Genomic DNA, 9049 nt, shown 5'->3' with positions numbered 1-9049 from the left:
GGAAACTCTTGCTTATTTTTCACTGTATCCATTTGGCAATGTAGATACCCTTGCTTATTTGATGTTATACTATATCTATACAATGTGTTGCTTTTATGAAACAACCTAGCATTGACACAATTACACATTTGCTCTTAGCATATCATAGAGATTGGATAAAATTTTATATATGTTGATTGTCGAGGCCTAACACAATCATATCCTTTTCATTCAGGCTATACATACGGAACCAACTTTAATATTAGGGGTATGATATCTTTCATTTGTATCAAGAGAGAGTAGAATACTAGGGGTATGATATCTTTCTTTTTCTTTTTTGAAAGAAGGGGTAAGATATCTTTTATTACGTATATGGTATCATATTTTGACTCAACAGGGAGTATAATAATGTTAAGGGTATGATATCTTTCTTTAAAAATACCATTTCACTATAACTTCCAGAACTGAATTCTGGAGCTTGCTATCTTTTTCTTACTATACATACGGAACCAACTTTAATATTAGGGGTATGATATCTTTCATTTGTATCAAGAGAGAGTAGAATATTAGGGGTATGGTATCTTTCATTCTTTTTTTGAAAGAAGGGGTAAGATATATTTTATTACGTTACGTACATGGTATATTTTTTAACTCAATAGGGAGGATAATAATGTTAGGTATGTGAACCTATCAATTAGTACTCTACTAACCCTTTAACGTCACCTCCACCTCCCACTTCACTTGCCTTATTGCTTGGAAAAGAGAAAATATAGATAGACAAAGAAAAAGTGATATTTGATGGAAATGGCAAACAAGAATCAATTCAGTACACTCCACTACAATTATTGCATGTGATTCCTCGGTTGATTCTTTTGTGTTTTAAGGTGTGATTAATGTTATTTGACTCTATCAACAATAGATTAAAATATATATATATAACTCAATAACATAGAAAGAGAACAACAGAGGATCTATAACTATAGCTGCTTTATTCATTGAATTTCCTTAAACCGAGTTGAAATCCCACACATGATGCCACAATTCATGCCACAAACCTACTGCACTTCCTCAAATCCCCTCGTTACTGTCACAAACCAAAACAAAGTATGAAAGTAAATCAATCAATTTTAGCTTGATTACTGAGTATAGCAACTACACATTTAAAGAAGAAAGGCTGGTTTTTTCCAGGAATTATGAATGCTAAGTCCCCTAAACCAGCTGTAGCTTCTGGTGTGTTTTGTCTCTTTCTGTGTGGTACAGTGGTGACTTAATGAGATTGTTTGTTTGTTTCTGAAATATGGCATACTTGGTTTCAAATTTCTTGTGTAAAAGTGATTGAAAAACTACTTGTGAAAATGATGTTTCTTGATGATGAAGGAACGGTAAAAGTGGTTAAAAATTTAACTTTTTAAATGACAACAACATTCTTCTCATCTTTAAATTAACATTAATTACTTTACCTACTTCCCACAATTCGTCAACCACAACTTCCACTTTATCTTGCAAAACGATCAATTTTTTTTAATCATTATTAAGAGCTAGAACATATAATCTTGGAGTTGGAAGACTTACTACTCTTCAAACATATTGCTTTCAAATCTCCAAATATTGCATCAGAATAGCTCTTTTTCTCCCGATTGAGTGTTAAAAATCCACCTCTTAAAATGAATAAATGGTTTTTTGGAGTTCGAACTCTATCACTGCATATATTATACAATGTACCCATCAACCGAGACTCACAGACACTACAAGAGGCTGTTCTATTAGACTAATATAATTAATATTATTTTTCTAAAAATATGTTTAAATAAGTTTGGATTAATATTTCATTTATATATATATATAAAAAAAATATTTCACTCTTTCACAGCACCATCCGTTAAAAAGAAGAAAAAAAATTCAATCTTTCGCAATATCAAGCGTTTTTATTTTATTTTATTAAATCACCTAGCAATAGCATTGATGTTTCCTGATATATTTGTTTTTTTTAGAAGGCAAATGTTATATAAACAACCAAAAAAAGTTGTCCACACCGTCTCTTTCTACCATTTGCTATACAAATTCATTTTTTTAATCATTTTTAATTATGTTGGTTTGCATGCCAGACTTAATTTTTCACATGAAAGCTACGGTGTGAAAAAAGGTTGTAGGTTTTTGGTTGTCAATTTAACACTCCTCCTATAAGGTTTCCTGATAGCTACATGATGTGCAAAATAAGTGAGAGATTACATGAAATTTGACACCCCAATTTTTTTTGTATTTCAATTAGACCCTTTGCTAGGCGGGAATGTCTTCATGATGACCATGTACGGGTCAAAAGCAAAACATAGAACTGAAAAGGAGTTCATGATGACCAAGCACTAGTGCTTTCTATGTTGATGCATACGTGACATTTTCTATGTTGTAGCGGCCAGTCTTTCAGATTGAATAAGTGGAGCATGTTGGATTGTTTTAGCGAGTACGTTGGTGTTTGTTCCATATAATCTTATTTTGGTTTTTAAATTTGTTTGAAGTTTGTTGTTGTAAGACTTAAGAGTGCAGTGACGTACATCGTCATTGCATGTAATAATATTTGCTTGAGTGGTGGGATGTCATCCACACCTCAATTATTTTTAATTTATTTTGTGCTATACGACATGCATGTCTCAAATGGGTTTGACTTTTACCATCTTTAATTTATGTTTCGTCGCCGTATATACTGTTATTAATTTGGTTTCGGTTTTCTTTTTTGAGGGATTATTTGTTTATTTATTTTAAGGAACTCTATGCTCTTTTTGATGTCTAGCCTGTTATAGTATGTTAAATCCATAACCTTCATTGACTAAATTAAAGAAATTAATACTTTTTCCGTCTATCATTTATATATATTTTTCCTTAACAATAAATATATATTATGATATTTTTAATACACTTAACTTAATCTAAATTGTATGTCTTTCTTTCACGTCTTTTATCGAAACTAGCTAGATGTTGATTTTTCTCCCTTCTTAGTGCCTAAGTATTGGTATAACCCATCAAAACATTGTGTTCTTGCTTCGTTCAATGTCTTCTTAGTCACTTTCTTAACTCTCATAATTTACCAAAATTTCAACATTTATACACCTAGAACGCTCTTTAAAATATTCCATTTTAATTCTCACATTACTTTGATAACTTTTGTTCGACTACCAAGATTCTATTCCCCTTGGTCAAAAACCTTTTGGTTCTCCCAATGTCTCTTTTCCTACATTTCTACATGTGCTATCTGTTAGGAAATAACAGGGTTGAAGAAGAAAAATAAATACAATCGCAACACAAGAATATAACGTGGAAACTCCAAACCGGAGAAAAAACCACGTCCGTTGTCTAAACCGACAACCAGAGAATTATTACTATGTGAAATTTTTTACAACACATAGACTTCTCTAACTCTCACCCAATGCCCTAGTACACCTACACTCTCACAAAACAAATATTTAAACTAAGTCATATATAAGCTTAAAGTGCTACTGGCTGGTGCATCTAAAAACAAAGAACCTAGGTTCAGTGTATAGCCTTGGTCTTCCCATTGCTTCAATAAACTAAGCGATGTGGGACATAATCACCAATAACTAATTAATATTTTTTAACCTCATTCTTTATTCAAGAAATTTGACAATCAAACCCAACAATCTCCACCTTGATTTGAAGAGTTTTATCTTCCGCTTCCATTGTCTATACCGACAATCATACTCCACCATAAAGAATATACTTCACTTGAAACATAACCATTCCAAGAATTTCTTCACGTCGAAACCTTGCTGAAAGATTATGGTGCAACTCCCTTGTTGGCTTCCAGGAAGTTCTTCAGCCATCGACATATCTCACCACACACCTTGCATCAATGCCAACCAATGCCCGTGTGTTGTTCTGAATCCGCTATCAATAACTTGTCCTTTTGCATGGTATATCGGAAATACCATAAGGACACACTTTGTCTTCTAGATAAGATCACCATCATCTCCCAAAACCAGTGAGACATTGCTAGCACTTGTCTCACAGTCTTTTTCGAAAACTGATCCACCTGGACAATTTCTCTTTAAATGCCCAGACATTCCACACTTGTGTAATCATGATTGTATCTGCACATCCATGACTTGTACTTTCCACAAGCCAAAGTCGATTCTTGCATCAAACTTCATTCCGCTTGAATAAGACATAGCAGATGCACAATACTACCCTTCTCCAGCACATTCACAATATCACACTTCTTTTTTCTGATGTAGAAGATCAAACAATGCTGCAACCACAGAGCATACTAAAAATTGTGATATCTCACGGAACTGAAGCCCTTGGTACTACTCTTGGGGAAACAACAGAGTTGAAGAAGAAAAATAAACACAATCACAACACAAGAATATAACGTAGAAACTCCAAAACCGGAGAAAAAACCATGACCAATGTCTAAACCGACAACCAGAGACTTATTACTACGTGAAAATTTTTACAACACATAGACTTCTCTAATTCTCACCCAATGCCCCAGTACACCCACACTCTCACAAAGCAAATATTTAAACTAAGTCAGATATAAGTTTAAAGTGCTACTGACTGGTGCATATAAAAACAAAGAACCAAGGTTCAATATATAGCCTTGGTCTTCCCCTTGCCCTTTGATGACTTTTGTTTGACTACCAAGATTATATTCCCCTTGGTCAAAAACCTTTTGGTTATTCCAATGTCTCTTTTCGTACATTTCTACATGTGTTATCATGTCTCACATATCATTTGTGTTTCCATGTAGCTTCACAGAACTTCTCTTAAAAATCTTATGTTAGAAAATAATTTGGCTTTCACCCTTTAAATGCATCCACTTGACCCTTGGAGAGGAATACCTGCTTCTAATCTTCGTCCTTACATACTGTAATCAATACACATTCTTCATCCGGTAACCGTTTTTGTTGGAATAAGCTCATTTTTTTCATTCTTGATTACCGTCATGCCTCCCTTTTTAGGAACCACTTGTACCGGGCTCACCCAAGCACTATCCGAAATCGGATAAATCATGTCGGCCTCAAGTAGTTTTACAACTTCTTTCCGGACTACCTCCTTCATTGTTGGATTTAACCAGCGTTGAGGTTGAGCCACCAATTTGAATTTCTCCTCCATCATAATCTTATGCATACAATAGGAAGAACTTATACCTTTTAGATCAGATAACTTGCAACCTATTGCTTCTTTGTTTCTCTTGAGGACTTCAATCAATTTCTTTTCTTCAATGCTTGATAAAGAGCTACTAATGATGACTGGTTTTGTGTCATCTTCTTCAAGAAATACATACTTCAAATGTGACGGCAAAACCTTCATTTCCACCTTTGGCTCTTCAACCTTGTCTTTATCTTTCAATTCCTCTATTTTTGCTTTGTTTGGAGGAATCTCTTTCAAAGTTTCAAGATCTTTCAAGCATTCCTCAATTTCTTTTTCTTCCTCCGCACTAACAACATTAAGTGCGTTGGTAAGCACTTTTTCAAAGGTCGTTGGTTTGTGCAACTGTTTTCTTGTATCCATGATTACCTCTTCCGTTGCATCCATCTTGAAACAAGCTCCTTTGTCTTTAGAATGCTTCATTGCCTCATTGATGTTGAAATTGATTTCCTCATCATCTAGCCACACTTTCATCAAACCATCATCATAATCGACCATCATTCTTGCGGCAAGCATGAATGTTCTACCAAGAATCAATGACACATCATCATCCTCTTCAATGTCCATTACCACAAAGTCCACAGGGAACACAAATTTATCAACTCTAACCAAGACATCCTCGGCTATCCCCGTTGGTCGGGTAACGGACTTGTCGGCTAGTTGTAAGGTCATTCTTGTTAGCTTCATGTCTAAGCCACCAACCCGCTTGACAACCGAATATGGAATAAGGTTGATGCTTGAGTGGTTATAGTACCATAGTTAGAGAAATTAAAAATTGGTGGTAACGCCATATTTGAGTGGTGTTAGCACCATAGTAGAGTGGTCACAACACCATATTGGTTTAAGTATTAAAAGAGTGATTTTAGTACCGTATTGGAGATGTAATTCTAGAATGGTTTTCTTCAGTGAAATAGTTAATCGCACAATTATAGCTGGACTTGTTTTATCTTGAAGGCGGCGTAGTTGAGCGTCTAAATATTACCATTAACTCTTTCTGGGGGAAATACGTTGCGCACAATGCAACATTCTCCTTAAACCAACCATCACTTGTAAAAGTTGGTTATTGAATGACCTATTAGGGGTATTCCAAAACAATTTTTTTAACAAGAGGGTAAATAAATAAAAAATTACAGGGGGGAAACCGAAAATGACCTATATTACAGGGGGTAAAACACCATTAACCTAGAAAAGAAATACAATTATTTGGTACATGGAGAAAAACTAAATGACAACTTGTGGAATATTCTGTAATTTATTTGCTAGCCCAAGTACTTAGTCATCTCATCTCACATCAGATCTCTACGCATTGGTCATGACAACGCCTAATATTATGCCTTAGAATTTTTGGACAATCTTTAAGCTACAAAGTTGCTAATCTAAAAACATATACATCGTACTTTAAAACTAGTATACGTGGGAGTTGTGATGCACTTGCAACAACTTTTGGGAGATCAAAATTGATTCCCTTGCTTTCCCTTGCTGATGTTTGGGAATTTGGTCATGATAATTTGCAAAGAAATGCCGGTATTGCCTCCGACATCCACCAAAATTTGCACTCCACGAAACCCGTCGTAAGATTCTAGAACTTCTCTCAAGAATGGAGTGGTCAATGAAAGTCTTGTTAAACAACTCCATTTGTTCGGGATATTTTACGTAGAAGTCCATTGCGCCGGTTCCCCGTTCACCTTCCGGAATGGTTCCATGGATGGGTCCTCTCAACCACATCCTTAAGCAGAGGCCAAGTCTTCATATACGAATGCTATGCAAGAAAGAAATAAATATATATCATTTAACTAATCAATCCTTTAATTTCTAAGAACATTTTTTAAATGTATATATATGTAAGAATGAAATAAAGATAATAACAACCGATAATAACTATCCTTTTTTCAAAACAAAAAAAATGATAATAACTAACCTGGTGGCGTTAAGCATGTAAGGGGCATAAGAAAGACCGTCTTCATCTTATAAGTATAAAATAAAGTATGTCGTTGTTAAGACACATGCCTTGTGACATAATTAATCAAAGAAATCACACTCGATGAAATAATAAAATTATTGTCTATGGATTGATTAAACCTTGTAGGAGATGACAAAGAAACAAAAGTCACCCTCCATATTAAAAATGTAGTGAAAATGTGAATATGATTCATTAACTGAAAAGGAGGTTACAAGATAGTATATATACTATAAGCTAATTGTACTATCTTAGGAGAATTGTACTATCCTCAAGCTAAAAGTACAATGTAAACTAATTACTTGTACTACAAGTTTTCTCACTATTATCCTTATTAGCATTTGAATTATTATTCTACAATACTCCATAAACTTTGTAGCAACATCATTAAAGTACTTATGCTATATGTTGCGTGGATTGATTAAACCATGTTTTTGTGTGTGTTTTGAAATATGTTGTGTGTAATAAGTTAGAAGTTGAAAGTAGAAGAAGAAAGAAACTTGTATGGATCGTAAGTAAGAAGTAAAGAAGACTTCAATTAAAATCGATTTTAGGACTTGAACATTTCATACATCAAGCTGATTTTGTTGAAACTATATATAGATACAATACAGCTAGCTATGTACTTGCCTTATTACTCCGTGACACTCTAGTGTGCATTTTTTCAACCACTACAATACAACAGTACATCACATTATTGTGCACCAACTTTTTTTTTACTATATATATATATATATATATATATATATATATATATATATATATATATATATATATATATATATATATATATATATATATATATATATATATAAGGTTTCGCTAGAAAACACATTTTAGAAAGGTGTCTTTTAAAAAGTTATCCTATAGGCATTTGCTAAAAGACCCCCACTCATTTTCATGAAGGTCTATTTTAGCAACCTGCACCTTTTGATTTGGACACAAAAACCCTTGGTTTTGTTTTGAAAAAATGAAACTAAAGCACTCACATGTAATTTTCCAGTATCATTAATGTTTTCTTTGTTGACAAAAAAAAATATCATTAGTTATTACTATTATTGTTTATCGATTCTCTCCTTCTCTATCATGCTGCAATTCTCCTTCACTTCTCTCCACCTTCTCTCTCATGGTGTTTTGCAATTCTGAATTCACAACAAACACTTTATCCAAACAAAAAAAAAAGTCGATTGACATTTAAACTTAAAAACAATGTTTTTTTTTCTTTCAAAAAACAAATTAAGTTTAAGAAATAAAGACAAAGAACAGATTGAGAAAAAGAATGAGAGATAAGAGAGAGGAATAAGTGTATCAAAATCAACACAATCCGTGTTACTACTTGCTTTACCAAAAAATAATTCAGATCATAAGTTAATTACTTTTGCCAATATTCAGCACCAATTAATTTCTTTTGGAAGCAAGCACGGTAGGTAAATCAGAAAAGAAGAGGGAGACCTGAAGAGAATGGGAGCGGCGGTAGATACAGGAACAACAAAGGAGACGTATGAAATAGAAGAGGCGGACATGAAGAGACGATAAAATAAAATAAAAAACAACTCTTCATTAAACATAATGTAGTTAATTACATTTGTAACCTTTAGTTTCAATTTTTCCAAAAAACAAAACCAAGGGTTTTTGTGTCCAAATCAAAAGGTGCAGGTTGCTAAAATAGACCTTCATGAAAATGAGTGGGTCTATTGTAGCAAACCCCTATATATATATATATATATATATATATATATATATATATATATATATATATATATATATATATATCAAAAAATTTAATTTGTAATACATAGATTACATTAATTTTCAAAAAAAATTTATCTTTTAAAGGTCTTAAAGAGTTCCCCGGAGACACTAGTTAACATTTCTCTTATTCAATTTATTCTTAAAAACATATCATAACGATTTTGGTAATAGCAACAACGTTAGTTTTAATGGACTTCT

The 9049-nt window shown here is 33.2% G+C and overlaps 2 long non-coding RNA genes across 2 annotated transcripts; both read right to left on the bottom strand.

Moving 5' to 3' along the window:
* Positions 1-753: 753 nt before the first annotated feature.
* On the bottom strand, positions 754-2015 carry LOC146910128 (uncharacterized). Its single transcript, XR_015018785.1, has 2 exons — positions 1552-2015; positions 754-1063 (listed from the first exon to the last, which is right to left on the bottom strand). It is a non-coding gene; the product is annotated as an uncharacterized LOC146910128 (long non-coding RNA).
* Positions 2016-6364: 4349 nt separating this feature from the next.
* Positions 6365-7298, bottom strand: LOC146910127 (uncharacterized). Its single transcript, XR_015019804.1, has 2 exons — positions 7061-7298; positions 6365-6901 (listed from the first exon to the last, which is right to left on the bottom strand). It is a non-coding gene; the product is annotated as an uncharacterized LOC146910127 (long non-coding RNA).
* Positions 7299-9049: the final 1751 nt, after the last annotated feature.

This window comes from Medicago sativa, chromosome 7 (assembly GCF_051527215.1).
Source record: "Medicago sativa cultivar Bolivia chromosome 7, Bolivia_mono, whole genome shotgun sequence".
NCBI classification, from domain to species: Eukaryota; Viridiplantae; Streptophyta; class Magnoliopsida; order Fabales; family Fabaceae; genus Medicago; species Medicago sativa.
This window is presented reverse-complemented; position numbering and strand designations above follow the sequence as displayed.